Source organism: Triticum aestivum, chromosome 1B (genome assembly GCF_018294505.1).
Source record: "Triticum aestivum cultivar Chinese Spring chromosome 1B, IWGSC CS RefSeq v2.1, whole genome shotgun sequence".
Taxonomy (NCBI): domain Eukaryota; kingdom Viridiplantae; phylum Streptophyta; class Magnoliopsida; order Poales; family Poaceae; genus Triticum; species Triticum aestivum.
In genome coordinates this window covers 579,612,009-579,624,393 of record NC_057795.1, presented here as the reverse complement: position 1 = coordinate 579,624,393, position 12,385 = coordinate 579,612,009, and the positions used below count along the sequence as shown (strand labels likewise).

General features: G+C 44.1%; 1 long non-coding RNA gene across 8 annotated transcripts; it reads right to left on the bottom strand.

Moving 5' to 3' along the window:
* Nucleotides 1-4,935: 4,935 nt before the first annotated feature.
* Nucleotides 4,936-10,620, bottom strand: LOC123095994 (uncharacterized). 8 transcript variants are annotated; one of them, XR_006446415.1, is made up of 6 exons: nucleotides 10,138-10,620; nucleotides 8,342-8,420; nucleotides 7,094-7,191; nucleotides 6,652-6,982; nucleotides 5,474-5,755; nucleotides 4,936-4,994 (listed from the first exon to the last, which is right to left on the bottom strand). It is a non-coding gene; the product is annotated as an uncharacterized lncRNA (long non-coding RNA). The 8 variants fall into 8 exon arrangements; XR_006446413.1 differs by having other exon boundaries at nucleotides 6,897-6,982; XR_006446395.1 differs by having other exon boundaries at nucleotides 5,474-6,982.
* Between the last annotated feature and the right edge of the window lie 1,765 nt (nucleotides 10,621-12,385).

Sequence of the window (12,385 nt, the reverse complement as noted above, 5' to 3'; positions counted from 1 at the left end):
CACATGCAAGGAAGTGCTTCTGGGCAAAAAAAAAACGATTCGCCCCTCTGACTGCTAGGACCCACCAGCTACATTTTCACACGCAAGGAAGTGCCTGACAGTTGGGACCCACCTGGTCGAAGCATATGTAGCGTTGTCATTCTGGTTGCGAACTTGTATGTACATACTGGTCGTTGTAGAGGCGCGCACGTGTCGTAGTAGAGGCGCGCACGTAGCATGTACACGTACGTATAACGACCAGGGTGCAAGAAAGAAAATACGGCCACGTATGTGTACATACGGGTGGGGTCTCGAACGCCTAGTCACGCATACGTACGGCGAGGGCTCATGTTCATGGGGAGGCAACGGAATGCGTCGTGTTCATGGGGAGGCAACGGAATGCGTCGTGTTCATCGGGAGGCAACGGAATGCGTCGTGTTCATGGGGATGCAACAGAATGCGTCGTGTTCATCGGGAGGCAACGGAACGCATGGGAGCCAACCGGCTTGGATGGAACGGGCGATGGAAACAAGGCCTAGCGTACCACACAATGGAGGAAACGGACCTCCTACGGTCGAAACGGGGGTCCTGTTAATCGGGAGGGGTGTGGCGTACCGCAAAACGGATGAAACCGACCTCCTATGGTCGAAACGGGGGCCCTGTTCATCGGGAGGGGTGTGGCGTACCGCAAAACGGACGAAACAGACTTGTGTTGGAGCGCTACGATCAAAACGGGGGTCCTGTTCATCGGGAGGGGTGTGGCGTACCGCAAAACGGACGAAACGGACCTCCTACGGTTGAAACGGGGGTCCTGTTCATCGGAAGGGGTGTGGCATACCGCAAAACGGGACTCCACGGGATACTGTTCATCTCCACCGTCGACCTCCTCCAGCCTCCACGGGCTCTTGTTCATCCAGCCTCCACCGTGCGCTACTCCACCGGCTACTGTTCAACCACCCCTCCACGGGCACCCCTCCTCCGTCTACTGTTCATCCAGCCCTCCACACCACGGGGTCCTATTCAACCACCCCTCCACGGCCACCCCTCCACCGTCTACTGTTCATCCAACCCTCCATACCACGGGTTCCTGTTCATCGAGAGGCAACGCCACCGCTCACTGTTCATCCAATCCCCCCGCAACGCTCACTGTTCATCCAATCGATCGGCTTCAGTTAGCGGCAGTAGCAAAGGAATCGCTCCATTGGGTTCAGTTAACAGCCATCGATCGATCGCTCGGGTTCAGTAACGCGTAGCCTGCAGTGCAATCGCTCGGGTTCAGTTAGAGCCTAACGCCTTGCTCGGCTTCAGTTAGGGCCAACGCCTCGCACACACGCGCGTACGTACGAGAGAAACGCACATCGCTCCGCCCCGACCTCCCACCGTAACCGGCAACTCTCCGAAATTTTCCTCCCCCTCGCTTCTACCATGGTTTTTCTGTCATGGACGGCCCAAAGAATGTCATGCAACTGCGTCTCCGGCCCGCCCAGGACGAAAAGCCCATTTTCTGTCATAGAAGTAGGATCCCACCACATCTATGATGATACCGGGTTTTCTCACAATTATCGTCATAGAAGTGCCATATGTATGACAGAAAAAAAATTTCGTTTGGCCCAAAATGTCACGGATGTGTCTTTTTTTTGTAGTGTGGGGTAGCCAATTTCAGAAAGAAAAAATATATCAAATGGGCTCGTCATGTGCTTAATAAAAGCGTAAGCGTGGGCTAGACGGGCCACAGCCCCCGCACAGTGCGCAGTTGAGCTCCATCTCTGAAACTGAAAAACAACTGGGCGAGCTGTTGGGTCCCTGGTGTTATCCGCTTGTTGTGTAATTTTCTCGTTTATTGACTACATTGACAATGGCGTGGGACCTAATTGTCAAACAATTTGGAGGAAGTATTTTTTTGGCTTGTAATAATGAGGCACCTACTTGCGAAATGCAATGACCCTGGTGGGTCCCTACTGTCAGCCTCTCCACGTACAGTCATCTCCTGATTACTCTTGGTGGTTGACCATGTTGACAACGCCAGACGGCGGCAGGCACAGCGAGTGAACCAAGGCGGAGAACGACGGCAAGGCCTCGGACGGGAACGAACAACAGCCATGGAAGATGTGGCAGTGTAGTGGCAGGTGGAGGGGAGTACGAGGGCAACAACCTGCAAGTCAAGCATACAAATGGTACAAAAAGCCCAAGGACTAATTGTTCATCAAATTTTTAGACAAAACCCAGATTGAACATGACAGTAACATCTAATCCAACCACTCTTTTTTGCAATCACAAACAAATGGATCGGTTTGATCCATAAAATCAACATCCTATGCAAAAAAAATTATTTCAGGATGTCTACAATAAGGACGGCAATTTTACCCATGGGTACGGGTACCCACGGGTACCGTATCCGCATGGGCAGGGTATGGGCACAATTTTATACCCACGGGTAGTACCCATACCCTACCCATTAAGTCATGGGTAGGGCACGGGTATAGCCTTTTACCCATGGATATACCCATACCCTACCCATTTATATTGACATGTGAACCTTACCTGTGATTCACAATTGTACCAATGTTAATGTTATGTCATGAGCTTGTGAACATATGTTAAAGTGTTTACCAATTGTTAATTTGATTTGAGATAATTATCATGTACTAATCTATCTGTTATTGAGTTGAGATCAATATGTTTTTAGTCAAATGTGCTATAGATGAATGTAAAATTATGAATTACTTATGTACTATTTTATCTACTCGTTGGGTACCCAATGGGTATGGGTACCCGTCGAGTATGGGTACGAGTAAAGTTTCAAACCCATGGGTATGGGTATGGGTAGAATATTATACCCATTGACTACACGGGTATGGGTATGGTATTGCTCCACCCGCCCCATACCCTACCCATTGCCATCCTTAGTCTACAACTTGTTGTAAATAGAAGCCGAGAACGTTTAGAAGCCCATTTGTCCACCCGAAACTTCTTTTTTTGCTGTTCAACATGTTCGTCCGTGAGAAATCTCTTGCTGTAAAAATTAAGCCTCATGGATAATAGTAACCTCGCATTCAACAGGAAGAATGTGACAAAGCTTTTGTTTGCCTGGTTGGATGCATATCATCCCATCGTTATTGTCCTCAAACGAATGTCATGAGAACTGAGAAAATCCTTGTGCTTATTACGCCACCGATTGGTTATATGTTTTTCTCCATGTGGTTCTGCCTAAGTAGACATGAAGATGAAAATAGTTAAGGTCTGAAAAACAGTATGTCGAAAGAATGACAGTTGAATAGTTAATTCTAGTACAATATATACGGGCTTTCAATGTGCATGAAATCATCACCTCTATGTATAAATTCTCCATAGATCGAAAGCATCGCAGCAAGCCAATAATTATGTCCAGATCAAAACTATACATTCTGATATATATGATCTTGACAGAATCCATCAGCACTGATAGGCTATCAATGGACGAACTCTTCATTGAGCATATAACATAATATTAGTACCCAAAGTGTACTCCAAGATGATATAAAACTTATGCACACAAATGAAAAATGTAGCATCTGATTACAAATGTGTAGATGATAATATACGGTACCTGAAAAAGTGAGGAGCCAAACACCAACTCCTTGTGATTATTAAACGGGTCACGAATTACACCCAAGGTCTCCAGTTTGGGCGCAGGGACGACAATTATTTCTGAAGGTGTATAACAATTATGAAGGAGAAACCTTTCAAGTGAAGGGGCATCTTCGATGACGAGCTGCTGTCCTTTAAAACAAATTCCAATGCTTTTAAGGTGAGGCAACTTTATTTGGAGACAATTGATACCGATTTCTATTCCCAAAACAATCAGCAAGCTCTCCAGGGCAGGGCAACTGGAGTGGATGATGTTGTGCAGTGATGCCTCCGACATATAAACCACCACAAGCGAAAGTTTTGTTAGCAGTGGGAGTCGAAGCATTTGTACCAGATCATCTGGTAGATGGTACCGGGCGAAGGTGGCGGTGTGGAGAGAGGAGGAAAACCACAAGATGGACAACGGTGGTGTGGGCACGAATTCTTGGTGTGTTCGTGGTATGAAACTTTTGTGGTAATGGTACAACTCAAACTGCTGGAGTTTTCTGAATTCAGGGGATGTCAGCCAAGCGTCCACCTTGCTGGGTATGGACAGCAGGTAGCGTGTTGGGATGCAGAGGCATTGAACGGGGCCCTGCTGGTGAGAAGAGACGATGGCTTTGAGGAGATCAAATTCAGGAAGGACCGATATCTGACGACAGTCGAGATTGAGGGGCGCGGTGTGCCATAGAGGGCGCCACCGAGTTGAGAGGACTTGCACTACTGGAATCTGGCACTTTGCCATGGCAGATGGCAAAGGCATGGTCGGCGGATGGCAAAGGCTTTGCCATATGCCAGCAGATGGCAAACAGTTTGTCTGAAACCCTGCCGGCAAACGCTTCTTTGCCATCTGCTGGCTGATGGCAAAGAGCCCGTGCCTTTGCCATCAGCTGGCAGATGGCAAAGCCTCTTAATGGGGTTAGCCCCGTTAGAAGGCTAAAGGCATACTTTGCCGTCTACCAGCAGATGGCAAAGGCTGCAGGCTTTGCCGTCTGCCAGCAGATGGCAAAGAGCTTTGCCATCTGCTGGCAGATGGCAAAGGGCCCAAATAGGCCAGCCCTAATTTTACATGTAGATGACACGTGGCCTCTTTGCCATCTGCCAGCAGATGGCAAAGTGCCTATATTGCCCCATTTAATTTTGTTTTTTCTTATATCAATTCATTTTCACAGAAAATCAAACACAAATATATTTATGACCAATATAGCATGTTCAACACATATTACCAATAGTCATGAACACATACATATCAAACACATATCCAACAATAGTAGCAAGTTTCATCTATACATATATATAGTTTCATCAATATTAGACAGTTTCATCATAGGTAGCAAGTTTCACAAAGTCAAAACAAAAACTAAAGACAAGCACTCCATCAACCCAAGCTTCCGTGATCTGAAGCAAATCTACAAAATGGGAAAGAAGAAAGTTAGAAGAAGAAGACTAGAAGAAGAAGATTATATGATGCAACTAAAATGTGAAGATTATTATGATGCAACTTATGGTTATTATGTCATTTTTGAGCTAACTAAGCATACTAAGTCATTTTGGTGTAAAAAATGCTAAGTAAGGTCATTTTGGAACTAATAAGTTTATTATGTCATTTTGGAGCTAGCTAAGCATATGAAGTCATTTCGGAGCAAAAAAATGTCATTTCATAAGTCATTTTAGAGCTAGCTAAGCATATTAAGTCACTTGGAGGAAAAATGGCTAAGTATAGGTCATTTTAGAGCTATCCTAGGTTAAATAGGTCATTTTTGAGCTAGCTAAGCATATTAAGTCATTTTGGAGGGGGGAAAATGCGAAGTATAGGTCATTTTAGAGCTATCCTAGGTTAAATAGGTCATTTTGGAGCTAATTAAGAAAAGCACTAGGCAAAACTTACCGTCAACCCGTAGGTGAAGGATCAAGGTTCTTGCTCGCGGTAGTGGCTGACGGAGGAGGATCAGGGTTCTTGCTCGCCCTAATGGCAGACGTCGGTGCTTGTCGGGAGTTATGTTGCACCAAATTAAAGATCGTTTGCAATGTCTCGTTTGCATGAACGCACGGGGTGGTCGTCAAACACCAGACCCTCATAGCGACGAAACAACTGCACATTTAAATCCACTTGATCAGGGTTCTTGATCGCCCCAATGGAAACTTTAAAGCTAGCTACGTCAATAAGGTTCTACAAATAATATACAAACAGATTAAACTGATGTACTTACACGAACGGCCGAGAATAGTAAGATGGCATAGTAAATGTCCTTCAATAGTGTTTGTATATTCATATTTTGGGACAACAATGAAATTACAAACAATTGTAAACAGAAATAGTAATTGTGGATCACTACAGTACATGCTCTTAGACTTGACATCAGTTTTCCATTGAACTGTTCTTAAATGGTTGTAGTAATATTTTAGTTTCGATTGGAACAAATTGGAGTATCTGCTCAAACTAATCGTGATGGAATTGCATCTTTTTGTTCCGGAATAAATATGAAAATAACATCAACCACGTACATATGTTACGGAAACTTATAAATGTTCAAAATAATTACGACATTGTAGAAGTTATAGCCGTTTGCAATGGTTATTTATGGAACGACGGAATTATACTCCTTTGTTATTTACTAATTAGAAGTTTGATTGTTTATGTTTAGTTGGCTTTTGAATATGTCACAGAGGTATATTTGTGGAAGTATGGTTCAGTCTGGGGCTACTACAAAGAAACAAAAGTACGATCAAGGTTTAGATCTACTAATTCAGTGAAAACAGTTTTTAGCTGACAACATGTAGACCCAAAATAAACAATTTTATCTCTGGTGGATCTCCACTAACATATAATTTGCAAGCTGTTGTTCCATTCAAAGTTTCATCGCTTGAAGATATTACTCTTTCAGGCACGGTTCTGTCAATGTGATATGTATAGGAAAATAGTCAAAGCCGTACCATTGTTTAATGCAGAAATGCAGAAAAAAAATATACAATACATGATAATCGAAGACTTAGCGCGTATCTAGAAGAAACAATATATGCAACTCCAAAATCATCACCATAGGAAACATTAACAAAATCCATTACCTAACATTGGCTGGCATAGAAAAACACCACTAAACTTCAGCCTTTTATAAGGAGTACGCTAGCCTGAGATTTGATAGAGGTGAGTTTGATTTTTAGTGCTGGGCTAAACAACCAGTTTGCTGTGTTTGATCTTTTGAATTGGAAACCATGTGCTGAAATTTTTGGGTAGATTTATCCATTGGAGTTCATGAATTGAACAGTTTTCTAAATTTCCTCATGCTGAAGTAAGCATTAGGTAAAACCACCTGTAGACAGCGCTGGATCACGGGCTATCTTTCCATCACAGTCAACTCCAAATTCTTTGACAGCTGCCTCAAGCTTATGCCCAACCCTGAATTTGGCCACAAGAAACGATACGATTGTGAACTTTGTGAACCTGATGTTACTATTACTTTCAAATAGGAGAATGGAACTAAATATAGCTAATTATTTAGAGCATCACCTACATACATATTTCAGGATTTCAACCTTGAGTTATATGATTGACTTGTCAGATACTTGCGTTCCAGCTTTGTTCACAACTCTGCCATTCACATGGACCTTACATATAACATACAAGAGGTTGAATAATGTAGGGTAATTTACATATATGGTTGTACATGCAAAATATATAAGGTTAGAAGGTCACATGTGAAAGGGTAAGTGTCTAAATAATCCTGAAATTGCTTGGACACATCAAATGTGGCAGTAGCATGAGAACCATGTATAAGTATACAAAATATGCTGCAGTAGGGAATTTTAAGTGCAGCGAGTTCGAAGTTTTTCCCAACCAATTCCATAGAGCCTATCTTAGCATATTAGGCAGTACCAATGTAGACATGCTGAAGACAGACAACTAGAAAACAATGCTTAATACCCCCTCTGTTCCAACTATAAGGTGTAGTTCTCACTAGCACAGGGAATAAGGAAGCCTTAGTTGGCTCCAATTAAGGGATGTAATCTCTGTTATCTTGAAGTTAGAAATAGTATCATTCAAGTTAGTTAGTTGTCAGTTAGAGACAAGATATCCCTTAGCCTGGGCCTTAAGCCAAAGATAAGATATTTTGTTTGTTAAAACTCTATAGAGAACCACACTGTTAACTGTCTAGAAGGATGAGATTCAACTTCAGTGCGACAACATGCTATATGCGGCATCAAACACCATTGCAATTGGAAGTTCCCTGGGTCCATGTTATCAAGAAGCAAAAACGATTCATGGTATTTGTGTCAAGGACAAAATCCTAATCTTTGTGGTGGATGAGGTCCTAGATGAGTTTAATGGCAGCGGGTATAGTCATGTATTTATGCACATGCTGGACATCGAGAAGCCTGTGTTTCAGATGCACCATGGCCATTCTGCATGAACAACACACATGCCTCCTATGCACCAGTGATATTGTGACACGCCATTAAAACGGGTGCACACACAAGTAAAAATCTACCTTTTTTTCGAAAGTGCACCTTCTCTTTTGGCGCTTGCTAATACAGATTCATCAATATATTATATATGAGCAGGAGTAGCCATTCTTGTTGTTCTTGATTCGGTTCAGAATGAAAAGCTAATAGCATGCGATACGTTTCGGCTTATTTGGCATGGTCAGAGTTTGCTTCTTGAACTAGAGGTTATTAAAACGTAAAATAACCAATTAATTTAAACAAGTATGTAGGTTTTTATAAAGATTCAAATGAAAAAAAGTATGGGAAGACTAACCCTGAAGAATCCACGACTGGATGTATGTTCTATTGTATTGTTGATACTCTCAAGGCACGCCTCGTCCAATCGCTTTATCCTGAGTGAGAAGAATAAAAAAACATTAGTTGAACAAAATATTCCAAAGAGATTGTCATCCTACCAACACCTTTTTGTACGAAATTACACCCCTGTTATTTATGAGTAAGCTGAGATAACCATCACATCAATAAGCGGTGAAAAAAGTAGCCAGCTAATAAATAATACAAGAACTGCCCACTGGTTGAAACTGTCATATTTTATCATATTACTACATAACCACCTTTGTAATTTGTTGTTCCCTCTCTCTAATCTGTGGTGCATCTAGCTCTGGCTTTGTCCTCTATAAAAAGATTGATCTCATTGTTTTGAATTTTGCACCACAGGGAAGAAGTTGTGGTGGCGGCGTGTTGAATTATGCAAACATCGTCTCTCACGACCGCCGACCCCTGCTCGTGACATCTCTACTGGAGCCACCTCCGCCTACTCTCATGTGTTGTAGCTCCTTCTTCCTCCAGCCACATGCCGCTTGCTCTCCCGCTAGCCTCTGCCTTCAGTGGTCACCAAGTTGTTGACATCCCGATGCAAAGCTCCCACAATCATCTGCTCCGTCTCAGCGTAAAAATCATGCTCGCATGTTATCTGTCAAATAGAGAAGTTCATTGCGTATCATGTTGTGGCCATGCTTTAGTTTGGTTACCCTTATCTGCTTTGTTACAAAAAAAATAGGGAGCCTGGTGTCCTGTTGTCCACACTTTGAGTACCATCCATGGATAGAATCCATTAGATACTGCAGAAAAGGAGTTTGTATCTAGCTTGACCTCCATAGCAGGAAGATTTTTGTAATCATTATATCAATGTTCAGTATTTTATTCAGTATATTATTGAACACTCTCTACACAAGCAAGATGCATGCTATCCCCACCTGATTTTGATGGTTATGACTATGAATACATTGTTCTCTTACTGCTTCATCATGATCTTGTTGCTTGACTTTTTGATTTTTGGACTCCACTTCAATACTGCTAGAGTATGTAGTATTTGTATTTGTTACGTAAGCTAAATTCCCTTAAATAGTTTAATGCTGAATTATTGATCCGTGGTTTTCTTCTTGCAGCTTTTAATGTGTTATACACTAGCGCAATCCAGAGAAGCCTCCTCTGCATCCTGTTGCTATTAGGCTCTGCTGTGTATTCTTTAGTTAGTTATAGAAAAACAAGATGGAGAAGCACATGGCGATCACTTGATAAGTTTTTTTTCATTTTGCAATCTGTGTCTTGTGAAACTTTATAGGCCAGTTTCACATACATATAGAAATAGTGTCACCAGATAATTTACTCTGAAGCAGCATGATAAACAAGGTGTACACCGAGAGTCATGGTTAGAAGTTGAATTCTAAAGGATGAAATAATTGATTTTGGGCCATAATAAATCAAACCAAATGTGATGATTTTCTCTCCCGTTGCAACGCACGGGCCCTTTTGCTAGTCTTGATCAAATGGTTAAAGTTCTTAATTCGAAGGATTAACTTGGTGCCTCGTATGGTGCTCGTATGGTGCTTCCGATTAGTAAATATAATATATAAGATATAAGATTGCAGTACCCACATAGCAAAATGCATTAACTTGTGATTCCAGAATTAAACAACCAACAACATGCGCCATGGTAGGATTTTGCACACAACAAGTACTCTGAAAATAAACTGCACACATGTACAAAACAGAGAACATGAGCCAGGACACTGATCCATAGGGAATAAGAGAAGGGGACGAGCTCACCTTGCAGTTTAGGCTTTGGGGGCGTGGTCGTCCTGGTGCCGCTCCTAGCTTGGGAGCGTCGCTCGGGCATCAATGGCATTGGGGCTAGCTCCTCTGAGACATGGGGTCGCAGATCCTTGAAGAAGGCGCGTCGGACGACGGCCAAGATGGGATCCGGTGGGAAATAGACCGGGCTGACGGGGGCGGGGCGGTGGGCGGCCTGGATCCGAAGCAGCGACCGACGGGGACCGGCGCCGCCGGCCTTGATCCTTGTGGTGGCGGGCAGCGACCGGCAGGGAGGCGCAACTGGTCGGTCTCCTCCCTCGCGGTGGAGCGGGAATGGACAGGCGGGATGGCCTATCCTCCGGCCATGTAGGGGAAATCGACGGTGGCGGCGACCGGTGAGGGCAGCGGCGACTACCGGTGAGTGTGGCGGGGAACCCTATCCAGCACGCACGGGAGTGGGCTGAGACTGATTCGGGGTGGTTGGGTTTTTTTAGGGAGGTTGGGGGTTTTCTTTTCTTTAATTTTTCACTCTTTGCTTTTTTTAGCAAGGAGAGAGATAGTCCCATCTCTTTGCCATCTGCCAGCAGATGGCAAAGAATCTTTGCCATCTGCTGGCAGATGGCAAAGAGGTGGGGCTGGTATGCCGTTACACTATTGACGGCCACAGGATTTGCCAACCTCTTTGCCATCTGCTGGCAGATGGCAAAGATTATTTGCCATCCACTAGCAGATGGCAAAGAATTGGCTGATGGCAACCATGTTCTTTGCTGTCTGTCAGTTCTTTGCCATCTGTTTTTTATAAGCAGATGGCAAAGACATTCTTTGCCATCAGCTGGCAGATGGCAAAGAGCTGGCTAATGGCAAATTTCCTGTTTCTAGTAGTGTTGTGTGCGGCGGCAATCCTTGGTGCAGAGAAGCGAGATGATCTCCTCAAGGATGACGTCTGGGAGATCGCCGATGCGGTCCACCGGAGATTCTACCGGTTCTTCAGATCTGGGTGGGGGGGGGGGGGCTCGCCACTTCTCCCTGCGCTATCGGGTGCGGGATCTACAACCGGCGTTGCCGCTGGCGGGAGCCTCATCTTCTTGGCGCTGGGGCCAGCCGACTCCATTTTCCTTGTGGGCGTCGCACCGAGCTCACGGGTTTGAGCAGAGTAGCCAGAGATGAGCCTAGTGGCAGTGCGAGTGGGGAAGAAGGAGGGCTGGGGATTTCTGTAGGAGTGGAAGAAGAGGAGCAGGCGTTTTCTGTACGAGTGTGGACGAGTGAGGAAGATTGGGGAGCGGGGGGAATTGGGGGGGGAGACAGATGCGGGAGAGCGAATTGTTCATGTTTATAAGGCTCGCTGCACTAACTACTCGTTTTTTCCCAAGAATCGCTCTCTTCTTTTGCGTTGCTGCATTGGAGCTGGCGCATGGACTTGGCTGACTGGCCATGCATGCATGATGCATGTGCCCGCCGGCCACTGCATGCGCATGGTTTGTTACTAGGCCTATTTAATAGGGTGGTTATGGAGTAAATTAAGGAGATTTATTTTCTCTGTGTGCATCCACCAAATTAGAGGATGCGGTAGTGGATGCAGACACTCACATTAAACTAAGCTTCAGAAGATACAGTATGCATACTAACATTCAGAAGAACAAAAGTTCAGCATGTCTATGCATCTCAATGATTCACCATACTATAACCAATACAAAGCTATGAGCAGGTGTGGAAATAAAGAAAATCGGTCGATGCTTCTCTGAGCAAAGGGCCTCCCTGCGCACGCATTAATTTCCTGGGCATGCTTGTTTCTTCTCAATGTTGCGAGCACTTTGAGCATGTTGGCAACTCCACAGCTATCTAGCTGCCTCATCTTGCAATTGATGCTGACACATTTGCAGCAAACACATGAGGCAATAGAGATGACTCAACATGGGTCCATATTGTGCAGTTCCCCTGAAATCATATTCATTGTCCTGAATCTGAAAAGATAGGAAAACAGTAGCTATACTTAAATGGTGTTGCAAAATAGTAGCACATATCAATAGCTCGGCATGACAAAACACAATCATCTGGACGAAGGGGATACTGACCTGCCTGAGGAAGATTATATATAATTTTATAAGTCCTTGGTTGATTTCCACCTTCGGCTGCACTGCTTGTTTGCTCCTCCACACATGACAGGATTGTTCCGCACTGCATTCAGCAAGTCAACATACAAATAAGCTAATTTCATCTTGCGGTGGTCATTGTACCTAGTTATGAATGTAGGAATACCTGGAGC